The sequence below is a fragment of the Eretmochelys imbricata genome, chromosome 17 (genome assembly GCF_965152235.1).
Source record: "Eretmochelys imbricata isolate rEreImb1 chromosome 17, rEreImb1.hap1, whole genome shotgun sequence".
Classification (NCBI taxonomy): domain Eukaryota; kingdom Metazoa; phylum Chordata; order Testudines; family Cheloniidae; genus Eretmochelys; species Eretmochelys imbricata.
In genome coordinates, this window is record NC_135588.1 from 9,482,422 (window position 1) to 9,499,586 (window position 17,165).

The 17,165-nt window shown below is 46.4% G+C and overlaps 1 protein-coding gene across 1 annotated transcript in view; it reads left to right on the forward strand.

Moving 5' to 3' along the window:
* The first annotated feature begins 12,756 nt into the window (after positions 1-12,756).
* The window catches only part of KSR1 (kinase suppressor of ras 1), a 123,992-nt gene continuing 119,583 nt past the window's right edge, over positions 12,757-17,165 (forward strand). Inside the window, exon 1 of the mRNA XM_077836882.1 lies at positions 12,757-12,885. The gene's annotated coding sequence lies outside the window, so the exon portion shown is untranslated. The remainder of the gene's footprint in view (positions 12,886-17,165) is intronic.

A 17,165-nucleotide genomic window follows, 5' to 3' on the forward strand; every position in this document is an offset into this window, starting at 1 on the left:
GTTCACCATAGAAAAGGCAACTAAGGGACAGTATGAGGGAGGTCTATAAAATTATGAATGGTACAGAGAAAATGAATAGGGACGTGTTGTTTACCCCTTCACATAACATAAGAACTAGGGGCCAACCAATTAAATTAATAGGCAGCAGGTTTAAAACAAAAGGAAGTACTTCTTCTGTGGAACTCATTGCCACGGGATGTTGTGAAAGCCAAAAGTACAACTGGATTCAAAAAAGAATTAGATATGTTCATGGAGGACAGTCTCATTACTGGCTATTAGCAGAGATGGTCAGGGATGTAGCCCCATGCTCCACGAGGTCCTAAACCTCCAACTACCAGAAGCATATGGCACTAGCCACTGTTAGAAACAGGTTACTGGGCTAGATGGGCGTGTGTTCTTATAAATATGTACAGCCCCAAGCACAAAGAGGCCCCAATCCTGATCAGGGCTTCCAAGTGCTACTACAATGGAAATAACAGATACTTAGTATTGCCAACCCCAAACACTCCAAAATTGTGTTAGTGTTATACCAATAAAATAAAAACCAGCAGGATCTTATTGAAGGGGAAAAGGCAATATGCCACATTCATTGTGAATACAGAAAGAATCATACTAAGCAGTTAGTTATAGCTATAACATTCCATTCAGTCTCATATTTATTCACACATTCATTCATACACACACACAGAGGTTCTGCAAGGTTGTTATCATAGTTACCAGCCTTAGAGTTGCTCATGCCAAGCCACTGGCCAGGTGGCCTGGACACGAGTAGGGAGCAGGGCCTTGTCAGATGCACATCTGACGCTCCTGGAAGTTGGTTTGCAGAATCAGAACCCAAAGTTCTCAGTTTCTAGAATCCATTTTTATAGGAATTTATTCCTATGCCAGTCTATGGGAATTGCTTCATCATGCTATTGCTGAATCAATCAGCAGATGGCACATTCCTGACGGCTCCATGTTGTTCTTCAGTTCTCCCATCCTTGAGGCTGTCAGGTGGATTCCAGTCTGCCCTCCGGGGGTCCTTTAGTTGTTTCCACTTGACGCCTTCTTCAGCCGATGGACACTGGATTCTTAGGCTGGCACCTCCCTGATCATTCATTTATTATCCACACCAAGCATCCAACCACATACATCCTCTATCTCTATTTTAATCACAATTGTTAACAAAGCGAGATAAATACAACAAAAGGGCGGGGAGTCTCTGTGTGAGTAAAAAGAAAAGGAGTACTTGTGGCACCTTAGAGACTAACAAATTGAGCTGTAGCTCATGAAAGCTTATGCTCAAATAAATTTGTTAGTCTCTAAGGTGCCACAAGTCCTCCTTTTCTTTTTGCAACTACAGCCTAACACGGCTGCTACTCTGAAATCTGTGTGAGTAGTTGTTGTTACAAAGTATTGCTTTGAGAACAGACTCTGTCTTAGGATGTACTAACACAATTAGCAGCTTGCAAGTTTCACACAGAGAGGGAGAGAAACAGTAAAAACAAGAGACCAAAAACCAAGAGACCTCTTAATTAGTAATATTCTGGAATTTAAACTATGGGGAATCAAACTCATTTGTGATTTTAATACAGAACTTCTTAAATATAATCCAACATTAGCCCCCTCTCCATCATGTCTCCCCCGCCACCCTCTGCAAAAAACCAAGAGATTGAAAAAAATATTAAATTTTGGTTCCTGTTATTTGCCTTTGGGGTTCTGTGCCCTAAGGTTCTGACCTTTATTGTAAAATGTGTTGAGAGCTACGTAAGAAAAGTGTTAGATAAAGCTAGGTATTTATTTATTTATTTACTTTCAAATTTTTCTCTGCAACCATGAAAAGAAAGCTGAGATTCTCAGTCACTTGTCTCTAGGTGCTGGGGCCACTGGTAAAACATCATGAATCTCTTGATATTTGATAGGTTTCAGAGTAGCAGCCGTGTTAGTCTGCATTCGCAAAAAGAAAAGGAGTACTTGTGGCACCTTAGAGACTGAAGGCATCCGATGAAGTGAGCTGTAGCTCACGAAAGCTTATGCTCAAATAAATTTGTTAGCCTCTAAGGTGCCACAAGTCCTCCTTTTCTTTTTGATAGTTGATGAAATTGCAAAAGTTGGCGTGAATAATAATAACAATAAACAAACAACAATAACAATGTAATTAATAATTGTGATTATGAAAGATTTTGTTCCTGCAGAGCTCAGAGCTGATTTTTTTCCCATACAGCTTTTATTTCCATTTCAGTCTTACTTGGTTCTCTGTTTCACCATCAGCCAAGGGAAGCTCTCTGATAAACTGCATGCTGTTTCCAGTATATTTCAGCAGACGCTCAAAGCTTGGCCTGTTTGGTGAATTGGGGCTGATCCTGTTATATACCACGTGCAGGCAGACTCCTGCACCGGCACCGAACCCGGGGACTTGAATGGGGCTTTGTGTCAATGCAGCATGTTGCACATTGCAGGATCAGGGCCTTGGGCACTAAATAGCCTACAAAGGAGTAGGCAAGTAGTGTTCTAGTCCCTAAAGTGGACTGGCATTGAGGGGAACATTTTCAACCTGGGTCCAGCATAAAAGAGGGAATCCACATTTATCATACGTAATATACAGCATTCTCTATACCTCTCTCCACCTCTTCCCTGCACTCTGTGTCTCGCTCCTATTTTATTGCTATCACTATTAAAAGTTGTTATAAATAAGTCAGTGAATGTCATATAATCCGATGCAATTAGAGACTGCAAGTCTCTCTAATGAATAGTCCCATTATGTTTGGATCAGTCTCTCTACCAAACTGTTTACTGCTAGCCCGCGGCTTCTACAGAAATCCTGATAAGCAAAGTGAAAACAGCCAGACCCTAATCAGGGCACAGTAGAGATGGGACGAGAACACATTTATCTTTTCTCCAACAAGCCTCCCCGGGATAAAGGAAATGCCCTAATACTACAGGCATTGTGGACACCAGATGGCTGATTATTAGGTACATTTTATGAAGAGGAAGGAAGTGAGGAGATACAGACCTAAATTTTCGTGGTGCTGCAGTGACAGGGGAAAGAAAGTCAGACAGTTAATGGAAAGACTCATATGGACTTTAATGGGCTTTGCATCAGGCCCCAAGGGGGAATAGATGCATGGTTACTTTTCTTCTGTGGGTTAAATCTCAACTCATCAAGGGCCAATGAGAACAGGTGAGTAAAATGTCTTCCCCGCACCCATAATTTTCATCATCATGGTAAATTTATAGCTAGATGTATTTTGCCGGAGCTTGTAAATTTTCATATTAACGTTGCGAGGCTTATTTTAGACAGACAGTCCAGAGATTTTGCATGGAATCGGCTTATCTTCCGAGAGCCTGATCCACCATACACACGCTGTGCTTTACTCACGTGAGCACTCCCATTTGAAGCCAATGGCTTTACCTACAGGAGTAAAGTTCAGCGTGTGCATAGTATTTGCAGAATCCAGTGCCCTTGAAGGTAAAGTGACAGGTGGTACCCCTAGGAGGCCCTGGGGCAACGCCTCAGCTAGTGTAAATTGGCATAGCTCAATTCAAGTCTGTAGAGTTACACCGATTTACACCAGCTGAGGCTCTGGCCCCATAACTGAGTCAAATTGTGCCTTCAGGTACACAGGTGTAGATTCATAGGCTTTGAAGGCTAGAAGGCCACCATGATCATGGATATTTACATGGATGTCAGGAATATCCAAAGTTACTAATGACAATAAAAAGCATTGATTTTAAGGGATATTAAACCTTGAGCAACTATTAGGTCTCATCCTGATCTCTATGTGGGGGAGGGGGCAGATTATTACATCTCTGCCTACTGCAGGGGCTCTTGGGCCATCCACTGAAACATCTGGCCATGGCTGGAGAAAGGACACTGAACTAGATGGACCTCGCTTCTGATCTAGTCTGGCTGTTCATGTGTTCCCAAGATTTAGGCTGACCTGCCATCAGGGCCAGATTTAGGGGCAGGCAACCCAGGCCTGGGCTGCTGGGCTTTGGGGGGCACCGGGCTTGCGGGCGCTGTTTTTGTTGTTAGCGACAAAAGGGAAAACAGAACGTCTGCGGTAACATGTTCCAGGTGTTCCGTATGTAGATTCATTTTTTTTCACTAACCTCTGAGAACGTTCTGGACCGCTGTAGAATCTCGAGACTGTAGAATCTCGTGGAACCTTCCAGACTTTCTGAGAACGACATTTTCCTCAAACCTCCTAGAATGTTGTCAGCCATGCTGTCCTGGCGGGTATATAATGGGCGGGGCATCACCAGCCAGTCTTATATGACTGGCGCCATTTGGTCTAGGGCCGGCCCTGCCTGCTATATAACACAGGCCGTAAAGCTTCACCCAGTGCTCCCTGCACTGAGCCCAGTAACTTCCGGTTGAGCTAGAGTCTATCAGAGAATTGCTTGTGTGGACTTACTCAGGATTTATGCAACAGAATCTGTGTAAAGTTCATCCGAGGGCATAGGTACAGTGCGAGATGTTTAACCTGTCAAACTGCTTTTCCTCTAAAACATCAGCCAAAAAGAAAAGGCCTTGGAGAAGTAAGCTAATCCCTATGTGCTCTAACATCTCCTAGAAATGTAGGCCCCACCTTTGACTCGTTACATAAAGAGGAGAGAGACGTAGTCACATGATCCAGTTCCATAAAGTGCTAATGACAGAGGCGGTGGCAAAACAATTAAAATCTTCGGCAGCGAAGGAGACTCACAGAAGTAATCTCCTGACCCGACAAGTTCGACAGAGCCCTTTTGTGGTGCGTGAGCCTGTTTCCAACTCTCCACACCTCAGACGCTTCCCTTTTCACTGTCAGGCCAGGAAATTGAAGAGGTATGTGTCGCTTTTGAAGTTGCTGCCCTTACAAAATGGAGATTAAATAAATGGCAAATACACGGCAGGTGTAACAAACACAGCAGGCTCTGCTGGAAGGTATATGGGGGTGGGGGGAAGGTGGGTGCAGCTGCAGCTCACCTGCCGCATTGTTCTGTGTGCTACAACTCTCTCGTCATTTTTATTATCCCCGTGTTGTTTTGTTAAGCAAATGTTTGTCCTTTTCCTAATACACATTTAATGCCAATATACAAATTGTACCAGGGGATTAGCGCCAATATGAGTCAATCGTAGATTGTAGTTTAACCAAGGAGACAGTAGAATAAAGACCTAAACCTGTGTGATTAGGGCTGGCACATTTCTTTCTTGTTAGACTTACATGTAATAGGAACTCTTTGGCCAGCAAAAAATTGTCACTTGACTTGGCTTACGTGCCAAGAGTGTAAACAAAAGTTACAGCCTGGCAGGCCTCAAGGGAAAGGTAAGGTTCCTCTCTGGTTATTATTTATTATTTGCATAATACTTAGAGGCCCCAACAGAGTCTCAAGCCTGGTTGTGCAAATACATAGTAAGAGCCACTTCCTGTCCCAAAGAGTTTACAGTCTAAACGGAAAAGACAGACAAAAACTGGGGAAAAGTTAGTATGGTTGTAGCATTGTCAAGCCCAAGTCGGGCCTCCAAAAATCAGGAGCTAATAATATAAAGACCTCCTATTTTCAGTATTCATAAGTCAAAAGTTTGATTGTGAAATCTGGATATGAGGCGACTCTATCTAGACCTTTAAGCACCTTGGAGGAGTTGGCCCAGGAGCAAGCTTGGAACAAAAGGTTTAGTTTGTAAGATAGATACAATTTCGGCTGAAAAAGATTTTGATAAGAAAGCAACACAGATGAAAAGATGGGAAAGGAATTTGGACAAAGAAATTGTTCTGGAGGAGTGGGTCTCTATATGGCAGGGGCTCTCAACTTTTTTTGCTGGGCCCCCTTTGGAAATATTTCAGACTGTGACAACCCCCCCAAAGAGTGATGACACCCCCCCCCCCAGACCATGCCACCCTTACTTCTGCGCTGCTGCTGGCGGCGGTGCTGCCTTCAGAACTGGGCATCTGGCCGGCAGCCGCCGCTCTCCAGCTGCCCAGCTCTGAAGGCAGCGCAGAAGTAAGGGTGGCAATACTGCGACCCCCCCCACAATAGCTTTGCGAACCTCTTTTGGGTTGAGACCCCTGGTTTGAGAAATGCTGCTATAATGGAAAGGGGATATACATCTTCAGTTTATGTAGGTCATAAAGAAAATGTTTATAAATGACTGTATAGATGGCATTTGACGTCAATTAAGATCCATCATATTTTTGCTCATAGGGACATGCTCTGTTGGAGGGGGTTGCAGGGAAAGGGGAACATACTTGCACATGAGGTGGTTGTGTTCAAGAATTAGATGGTTTGGGGAGGAAATTATTAAGAGATTGATCTTAGGACAAAACACCAGCTTCCTGGAGATCCCCAGACCTGCTTACTTAATGCTGTCATAAAGGATCTATATTTTAAACAGAAGAGCAAATTAATTTTTTTATTGTTCGCAGCTAGACTCTGTATTGCACATTATTGGAAAAATGTGATCCTCCTCCTATGAAATTGTGGTGTAGCCAAATACGGACAATTCTTGTAGTGGAAAACTTTTCATAGCAAGTACATTCACAAGACAAGTCCCCAAAAGAGGGTAGGTATTTGAAAATTTGATCTCCCTTTTTAGGTCTGTCCAGCCAGCAAGCCAGCATCTTTAGCCAGCTACTTTGAATACTCACCTGATCCTGAATAAGCAGTGTATGAAGTAATACATTCACGGTTTATTGTAACTCTGCCGCATTTAAAAAAATGTTTAAGAAAAAAATCATGTGATAAATAATAAATGTTGGGTTCTTTTTATCTGCCCTCTGTTTTTTGAGCCTTTGGGGTTCATATTTTCAAGCTTTTCTAGCCACAATGGCTAGAAACTTTTTTTTTTAAGTGAAAACTGAGATTCTTGCTTAATCACTTGACTCCAAGTACTGGGGCTTAAGAAAGAGATTTATAATAAAATGAGAGTTTGCAATGCTGTTATTATCCCTAATTTACAGATGGGAAACCGGAGGGATTAAGGGTTGCAGATCATTGAAACCAACTGAAGCCTTTCTATTGTCTTCGGAGAATCTGTGGTAAAGTCAGGAATTGAACCCGGGACTTGTCATCCAGACACTGGACTACAACTTAAAAGTTACTAGTGGCAGGGGTAGGGGTAGGGGGGTGAGAGGAGAATCTTTTTTCTAAAAGATTTGCTCCAGGAATTATTTTGGGGAAAGTCCTATGCCCTGTGTTATAGAGCAGGTCAGACTAGATGATCACAGTGCTCCCTTCTGGCCTTGGATCTATGTACAGTGTCATTGTTTGTGGGTTTTGTAAGAGCGACAAAACGTGCATTGCAAACAGTTTCCTCCAGCAGCTCTTTACTCCAGCTCATTTGAAAACACACTTATTGCCACTGGCCTGCTGAAAAATCCTGATGTTCAGATGCTCAGTGGCTGGTGACATACTTTAACGCTGGATTGTCAAATTCTGCCTGGCAATTCCTCACGAGGTATTAAGTTGAGTTATTAAGTTCCTTTCAAATCTATTGCACAGCTATTAAGAGGAGCATCTTGTTTTTGTTTTTTTTCCAAACACAAGTGGCCTGTAACTGGCTGAGTTTCTTTGTAAAGGAATTGTCTCCTTCTTGAACCACTGAGTGGATCTGAAAAATTACTTAAGTGGGGACAGAAATGTGTGACAATTCAGGCCTCTTCTACTTTTTTTCACTTTTGAAACTTTTGAACAATAGGCGTCAAGTGCTTCCCACGTGGGCTGTCGAGTTGACAGCAAATGAAATATTTTGTCTTAGTGAGGCAAATTTTTTTGTACGCTGAGCCAAGGAGCGGGTTTGCTTGAGGGCTATGGAATCTGGTTCGTGGGGAGAGACGGGAAGCAGCCCTCTTTCTTTTCTCCACTAGGGCTAGTCTTTGTGATTAAAAATGTTCCGAATGGATGGGGAAAGATCTGTGTCTCTCTGTGCCTCCTATGCAGTGCCGGCTACACCTCTGGGAACTGTGCAGTAATTAATATTAATAACTCAGTGTAACCAGTGGGGATACTCATCAGAGAATGAGCATAAATCTTGTTAAATGATAGGTGAATGAGTCCTGCTACTGTATTAGTGAACCTGGGCTGCCTTTGTAATGAAACCTGAATCCAAATGAGTCTCAAAAGGGGAGACTGGACACGTCTGCTTTCTTCCACTTCTGGTCTTTTCACTCCTTGTTTCTTGTTGTCTTTCCCCCATCTTTTTGCATGTGTGCGCATGCGTGCGCTATTCATTATGGATTATCTCTCCTTTGTCCTTCTCCCTTTCTGTTTTTCAGAGGTTTTCATTTCTACAGTTGAGCCCTCCCCTAGCATCTCTTTTACGCTAATAGGATATTTTCCCCTCAGCACCTTTGTTCTGCAAATGATGCCAGCTTCGATTGCAAGATTTTTTCCAGCGAGCACCAGTGCGTTTTCCCCCCAGATTGCCCCTGACGCAGGGGAGGAGTTCCCTGTAAACATCCTTAAAGCCGCCTCATTGGTCCTCCTTCCAACCCCTTTTAAAAACTCTCCTTTTCTGCGATGCCTACGAAAAACTTGACAGGGGCTAGGCAGCCTGAGTGCTGGGACCACATCTTATCAGGCTGACCAACATCTCACAGCCTGGTGCTCCCCTGTCTATCGACCTGTTGCCTGTAGTCTTCCACTGAGATCTCCAGTCTTTTGGAGCAAGGACTGTCTCTTTGTTATGTCTGTACAGTGCCTCGCACAATGGGGCCCTGGCCTCTGGGTGCCACCACACTACAAATTATTAACCACATTACATAATTAATGTCCATTTCCCTTCCTCTCCTATTTCATATCCACTAGTCAGGTTTGTTCGTTGGCAGGACAGAGCTCTCCCATGGACAAAATAGTTCCACCCCCAACGAGCGGCATTAATGTTGTCAGCAGGAGAGCACTCCTCCGGACAAAGCGCTGTTCACATCAGCGCCTTTCATCGGCAAAACTTTTGTCATTCGGGGGGGTGGGTTTTTTTTTCACACCTCTGAATGACAAAAGTTTTGTCATTTAGTTTCCAGTGTCGACAAAGCCAAAGTCTCTGTGAGAAGGCGCAGTGCGTCTCCTCCGTGAGGGACTCAACAAAACCAGCTGCCTTCCTGAGTGGAGAGCGGAGCCCTTAGAGGTTGAATGGGGTGGTGAGACACAGAAACCAGAAGGCATAACCAGGACATTGCTAAATGCACCACCCACGGCATGAAAAATATTATTTGCATGAATGGGAATTTGCATGTTTTGGGCAAGATTTACAGTCCGTCATCTATCCATGGCCCCATTTACCATAGTATGTGGGCAACTCAGAGTCTTCAGTGGATTTATCCTCATAGCACCCGTGTGAGGTAGGGTGGTGCTGTTATCCCATTTTACAGATGGCAAACTGAGGAACAGAGAAACTAAGGCTACATCTACTCTTGGAGCGAGGGGTGTGGACGTATTTGCACAAGCTCTCATAGAGCCAGTGCACTAAAAAGAGTAACTTAGGCACAGTAGCGTGGGCAGCCACACTGGCTAGCCGTCCTGAGTATGTACCCACAGGCGCCAGGCAGGTTTGAACTCAGGGCAGCTGGCCTGTGCCGCTGTTCACCATGCTGCCTGGCTGTTCTCCATGCTCCATGGCTACACCACTATGTGTCATGCGCTAGCTCAGGGAGAGCTAGCAGGAGTATGTCTACGTGAGAAGGCAACCGCGCCCCTAGCGCCAAATGTAGACATAGCCTAAGTGACTTGTCCAAAGTTAAGCAGGAAGTTGGTGGGGAAGCAGGGAACTGACCTAGGGTTTCCCGAGTCCCAGCCTGGCACTGGCCTATATTTCCCTTCACTTGCCTTGCACCTTACGCTGTGATTTTCACCAATGCCAAGTGAGTGCAGAGTGGGTGTAAATTACAACCCAATCAGCATGGTAGCATTTTACACCCACCGTGCATTGGTGTAAATGATGGTACAAGGCATAGGGCAATAGTGAACAGAGCCCAGTGAGAACAAGCAAGTGAAGGTAAGGGGCATTGGGATCAGTTTTCTCTTCAGGCTGAGTTATACTCCCCAGTACACACGCAATGACTGTGGGCCTGATTCAAAACCCATTGAAGTGAATGGACATCAGTGGGCTTTGGATCAGGCCCTAAATGAGTGTTGTAGCTAAACAGAGGTTGCATGTGAGTTTGGAATCCATCCCCCACCCTTGCCTGAGAGCAGGGTGCAGTGCTGTTCCAGTCTGACTGCTCTTGCAGCCCTAGGCTGGAATAGGGGATATACCTCTTAGTTATGACCATAATAACAGGTGGAGCCAGAGAGACTATACGTCCCCCGACCACTCCTTCACAGCCATCTCAATACCACGTCTGTTCGGTGCTCACTCCATGACGCAGCCTGAAGCTGTATGGGACACCGAAGGTTGCAGTTCTGGGCTACAGTCTTGGAATGAGACAATGATTTCCCTGTGGTTTGGTGTTTGCGGATCAGTCCCTCTCCTCTCTTCCAAGCGAATGGAGTCAAAACTGCTCTGTCTGGAAAGCACTGGCTCTTTTGTGTAAGCAGCTCCCGTGAAACAACACTCGGAGAGGATTCTCTGTTTCTCCTGCTAATGTTGACAGCAGCTTGAGCATATAAGTGTTCAGAGGAGAACACTGAGGAATGCAGAGGGTAGGGGCGTTAATGCATGTACAGTACAAAACATTTAGTCAGCACATTTTCTCCATTTGGGCCCAGAGGGCAGTCTAGCGCAATGTGGGTCTTGCCTGCTCATGGGAGCCAGTGAATTAGGCAGCCACTCCCATTGGAGTACACAAACATTGCTCAAGGATTAAAAATCTCATGCAATGCAGGACCCCTCTATTTCCGAGGCTTGCTTTCCCATGCAATAAATCTACAGTGTCTTCTGTAGCAATTCCTTTATGTTCCTTGCTGGCTGGTTATGCAATGGACTTTTTAGCAATTGTATCACTGTAATAATATTTCCCAGGTCTATACCAGCCTGCATCCTGGGATCTCAGTGTGTTGCAAACACTTATGAATTAAAATTCCAAACCCTCCTGTGAGGTAAATAAATGTTATCCCCATTAGAAAGATAGGAAGATTAAGGCAATAAAGCAGTTAAATGACTTGCCCAAGGTCAGACAGCAAGTCAGTGGCAAAAGAACATTAGGCTCCAATCCAGCAAAGCAGTTAAATATGTAATTTACAACAGGCCAATAGTGCCATTGGAGTCAATGGGACTACTCAGATTATGTTCACAGGCATACTTAAGACACCTACCTAGAGTTCATTGAAGATAGGAGTCTTTCCATTTACTTCAGTGGATTTGGGATTGGGTCCTAAGTGCTTTGCTGGACTGAAGCCTAAATATCCTCCTGTTTCTGTGCTTTCACCACTTGGCTATGCTTCCTCTCCTCTTCCCTTCTCTCAATGTTTTTGTTACTCTCCAATTCTGTGGGCTTTAATTTATTAATGACTCTTTCATACTTGGGTCGGATCCTGCATCTGAGCTGCATTCAAAACCTCCTTGTCTTCTATGTAAGCTCTCTGCAAGATCCACTAAGAAACTGTCCATGACTCTCTACTGATATTTACATTGTTTTCCTAATATTCCTTTATGTTTGGTTAGAGCCTGCTTTTATTTTCTTCTTTGTGCTTATGCTGCCATATTGTCTTCTAAAAAAAAAGGTATTCATTTAGTTCTCATTAATAATCTTAATCATCTTCCTCCGTCAGCATGCAGTTACATTCTTTCTGAGCACCCAGCTAAGTATCAACCAAAACTGGTACCATTGTGGAGGAATCTGTTTTTGTTTTGATATTTCGCATGCACATTAGCTTGTGGTCACTATATCAGATATTCAGGATATGAAATCTGTTTTATTTGTAATTGTTATTTATACTGTAGTTCCGGTTGAAACACCAACTGAGCTGCAAACATAGCGTTCCCACAGACCATACCATAATAAAGCTACTTGTAGAATGCTATTCAGTGAAGATTTGAATGAACCCACATGACTCTTGTACTTAAGTGTTTATATTGGCTAAAAGATGTTTACATTAATGCCCACTTCAAATACTAGGCCTGCTCTTATTCTTTACTAAGTAAACATTTATGTTACATAAAACATGTAACTGATTGATTTATGGAACATTTGGGAAAGATAACAGGGATAGCTCAGTGGTTTGGGCATTGGCCTGCTAAACCCAGGGTTGCGAGTTCAATCCTTGAGGGGGCCATTTAGGGATTTGGGGCTTGACCCTGCTTTGAGCAGGGGGTTGGACTTGATGATCTCCTGAGGTCCCTTCCAATCTTGATCTTCGGGGGGGGAGGGTAACAGAGTGGACCTCCACTAGCTCCATCCGTGGGTGAGTGTTTATCCTCTTTCCTTGCCCCCCCCCCGGTGTAGGGGGGGGGGAATTTAAAGTGCAACCTTCCCCCCCCCCCGGCAGTGTTACCCCTTAGCAGCCAGGGCGGCAGCAGGAAAAACTACAAGTCCCGGCGTCCCCGTCGGCCTGACCCTGGCCCCCAGCGGCTATGAAAAGGCTACGAGCGAGGGGAAGGCGAGCAGGAGCCGGCGAGCTCCCCGTGGCGCCGCAGCCCTTGTCCGGCTCTGCGCGCCCGGTCCTGCGCCGGCGGGGCGGACCCAGCCCCAGCCGGGAAGCCTCCTCGCCCCGGTTTCCTCCCCGGGCGGCCCGCCCCCCCGATGCCGAGGCATGGCTAGCGCTGCTGCCGGGCCGAGGGCGGCGCGGACGGCGCGGCGGGGCGGGGAGGCGGCCGCGGCCGGCCGGGCGGGGGCGGGCGCGGCGGGAGCCCCGGCCGGCCCGCGGGCCGCCTTGCAGCAGTGCGGGCAGCTGCAGAGCCTCATCGACATCTCGCTGTCCAGCCTGCGCGGCCTCCGCACCAAGTGCGCCGCCTCCAACGACCTCACCCAGCAGGAGATCCGGACCCTGGAGGTACCGAGCCCGGCCCCCCCCCTCGGGCGGCAGCCGCCGGGTGCCCCCCCCGCCCTCCCGGGCCGCAGCTGCAGGGGACTCGCTCCTCCCCGCCCACCAGCCCTAGAGCAACTGGGGGGGGCCCTGAGGGTCAACCCCTCCTTCCTAGCCCTGCAGCCCCTGATGGGGACTCCCCCCCCCCCAACAGCACCTGGGGGGTCTGGTCCCTTAGAACAACAGCTGAGGGGGGGCCCTACTAGCCCTGCATCCCTTGATGGGGACTGCCCCTGACAGCACCTGGGGGGTCTGGTCCCTTAGAACAACAGCTGAGGGGGGCCCTACTAGCCCTGCATCCCTTGACGGGGACTGCCCCTGACAGCACCTGGGGGGTCTGGTCCCTTAGAGCAACAGCTGGGGGGGCACCTACTAGCCCTCCAGCCCCTGGCAGGGACTGCCCCAACAACACCTGGGGGTCCTGTCCCTTAGAGCAACAGCTGAGGGGGGGCCCTACTAGCCCTGCATCCCTTGATGGGGACTGCCCCTGACAGCACCTGGGGGGTCTGGTCCCTTAGAGCAACAGCTGGGGGGGCACCTACTAGCCCTCCAGCCCCTGACAGGGACTGCCCCAACAACACCTGGGGGTCCTGTCCCTTAGAGCAACAGCTGGGGGGGGACCCTACTAGCCCTGCAGCCCCTGACAGGGACTCCCCCCCGACAGCACCTGAGGGCCCTGTCTCTGAGAGCAACAGCTGGTGGGCCCTTAGGCCAGTCCCTCCCCTCCATCTTCCCCCCCCCCCCCGTCCAGTTCACTACCCTGCAAACAGTTGGCGAGGACTTGCCCCAGCCCTGTAACAATAGAGGGCCCCCCTGACAACAACTGTAAGGCATTTCTCTCCCCCCATCCCACCCCATACTACCCTTGAAACAACTAGAGGGGTTTCCTTTTCCTGCTCTCTTCTCCCCCCTCACCTCCCTGCTTTACCAGCTGCTAGGACCTTGGAAGTACAGAGAGCATGGCTATACATCAGGGCACCCACACTGGGGGCTCAGCTAGAGTCACCCCTGCACTGATCTGTTTAGTCCTGCACAATCCATGTGACAATAGAGGGGACTCAGTGTCCTCTCCCAGCACCTATGCATTTCCCCAGTCCTATAACAGCTGTGTGTGAATCTTCCCCTTCCTAGCCATGCAAACTGGGGGGCTCCTTATGGTGGGTGCAAGGATGCCCTTATCTCTCAACATCCTCTTCTGCACTTCCTTATCTTGTATTATAACAGCTGTGGTCTCCCATCAAAAGGCACTCCCTGGATAACTCAGTCTGTGGTTAAATGAGAGCTGAAGGAAGTCATTGGATGATAAAGTTTAATAATAAACTGGAGAGCTGCATGTGGGAGAAGGACTCCCCTTTGGGAAGGTCTAGTTACTAAGATCCCAGGCTTGCTGCTTTAGTTTGCAGGGTTTGCTTGGAGAGTTTGGGGAAACCTGCCTGTTTTGCTTTGTTTTGTTCTTCTAAAACCACTTTCTGAAGCTGGTGGGTAGTAAACATGGGCTCCGAACATCACTGTGGAAGTAGAAGCTGCTGTGGCCTGGGGATGGAAATGGGAATGATGTGAGCATGATTTAGAAAGTCTGTTGGTGGCTGGGACCTCCCACCAGTCAGTTCTGAGGCTTGGAGATACACAAATCTCCCTCTTGCTATCTTCCCCTGACACTCGCTTTTTGTGACTCTCCATTTCCTGCTCTGCATTTTCAGGCCTATCTTTCTATTACTGGCTCCTTTTCACTGATCCTGCTTATTTCTCTCCTGGATAATTCACAGATAACACCAACCAGTTTAGAAGATAGTTATGTTGTTTAGACAGGTTGTATTAAATTCTTCTTGCTCCCAAACGTGTGACGTATTCCCATAACAGGAACTTAATGCTGGATCTTGCCATAACTTTCGAATGCTGGTGGTTTTTTTGTCTCTTTTTAATGCTGAAACTGCATTTTTTTGCCTTGTTTGATGTTTTGGTGTTGTCATATCCAGGAGAAGCAAAACATACTTTTTTTTTTTTTTTTTTTTCCTCCATGTGAACTCAGGCTTTTGTTTGTGCTTAGAATAAAGTATTATATTAATGCACTCCAGTGGGTGCTGCTGCTGATGTGGTAGAAACAAAGGTGTGAGTGCTCCCACACGTCTGGAACCTCTAGGAACATCTGTATGAGGCCAGTTATGTGTTAGGTGCTTTTAAAAACAAGTATCCATGAAGAAGTGAGGTACTTAATAGAATGAGTAGAACAATAGGGGACCGCTCATTTAGGGCAATCTGTCCATTCTCTCTCTTTTGCCTCCCCCCAAACAAGGTCTTCAAAAGAAGAGAAAACCAACACTCCTTCTCATGTATCAGCATTGCCTAGATTTTGGTGGGTGTACTCTTGTGCTCAGAACATGCAAAGATCTGCTAATCAGTGTGCTTTGAAAATGACAGGCACAGTACCAAGAAACAGATAATCTAGGAAGAGTCCTAAAGAAACTTCAGTTTGTAGGGAGATGGTGACTTGGCCTCCTGACCTTGACAGGTGAAAACCACTTTCTGGTCCTAAAAAGTTTTGCTTTTGTTTTCTCTCCCTTTGTGTGTGTGACGACTACCCCACATACATGTCTGAATGTCACTTTAAATATTTTACCCACTAAATAACCAAACAGATGTTTCCAGTAGTCATGTATGATAGTGAAATGTGTACTTTGGTAATAAGGCTGTATTTTCTCATTGCTTGGGGGTGTGAGAAACTGATGTGCTATTCAGTGTAAGCACAGTACCTCTGCAGCGCTCCTAGCCAAAGAGAGACATGAGGACTGATACTCCAGGTTGCTCTGCACTTTGTACAATCATCCACCCCTTCTCCCACCTGCTGACCCAGTATAAAGGAGGAGCAAAAATACTGCAGTTCTGATCTGGTGGCCTTTCATACCCACTTGGCACTTTGTAAATATGCAGGCAACAGAGAATCAAGCTCTGGGTGTCGGAGGTAGTGGCTTTTTGTTTATTATTTTACTTTCAGAATAAAGTAATAAAACCAATCATGTTGTGTGTTGACTAGTAGGTGAAGGGGATTCAGCATAGTCCATAAACTTGACTAGAAATCAGGGCCTGGACTCTGGAAAGTTTGGCTTGCTGTACATGTGGGGTCTTGGGCAAGTCATGTAGTGGTTTTGGAGATGACTGTTATTAATAATTTGAATTTCAGTAGTAGTGCCTAGAGCTGCTTGGAAGACATTTGACTTTTTGTCAAAAAACTGAGCATTGTTTGGCTGGAAATATGAAGTTTTTGGCTGAAAAGCTATTGATGGAAACTCAGACTTTTCCAGAGAAAGCAGACTTTTTTTCCATTTTAAACCCCCCCCCCCCCAATCTTCCGTCAAAACAGTTTTGACAGAATTATTTAACCAGCCCTAATGGAGACCCCAGCGTACTAGGTGCTGTTCACGCATGTAATGAAAAGACAGCCCTGGCTCCATGGAACTTGTCTACGTGGGGAAAGTTGCCTTGGAATAAGATCGGGTATGAATTTAAACGAACATAGCCTTACCAGTGTAAGCTTCCATGTGGTCATTCTTATTCTGGAAGAGTACCAGTGTGGGTAGTCACACTGGGTCTTACTACACCAGTATCACTGGAAAACTTTCCCCTATAGCCAAGCTCAGAGTATGTGATGGAAACACAACAGGTGGATATAACAAAGGGACTGGGATCGGAGAGGGGTGCCGTGGGGAAGGGAGGACATGATTTTAATTATAAAATGGTGGCTTTTGCAGAAGAAGGGGCTCACTTTCTGAGACCTAATCACTTGGTTGCACTTGTGTAAGTTGAAGGGAGAATTTGGCCCAGTATATTGAAGGCAAAGCTGTCCCTCTTGGGAGCAAGAGGCAGGGGTCGGAGGTGGGGAATGTGAAGTTTGTTTGCTGCCTTCCTGTGTGTGTGCGTTTCCCAAGTGTCCTGTGTTGGCTATGCCGACACTATGAGCTTACAGCGGCACCGATGCTGCTGGGAGACTGCTCGTGTAGCCGCTCTATGCTGAGGGGAGAGAGAGCTCTTCATCAGCATAATTAAACCACCTCTAATTAGCGGCGGTAGCATGTCGGCAGGAGAGCATCTCACACCGACAGAAGTACCGGTGTGGACAGTGCTATGTTGGTGGAACTTATGTCGTTCAGAGCGTGTGTGTGTGAACAGCGCACCCCTCTGAGCGACATAAGTTATACCGATAAGTGCTAGCTTAGTTTCAGTGTTCTATCTTTGTGATTGTGCTCTGGTCC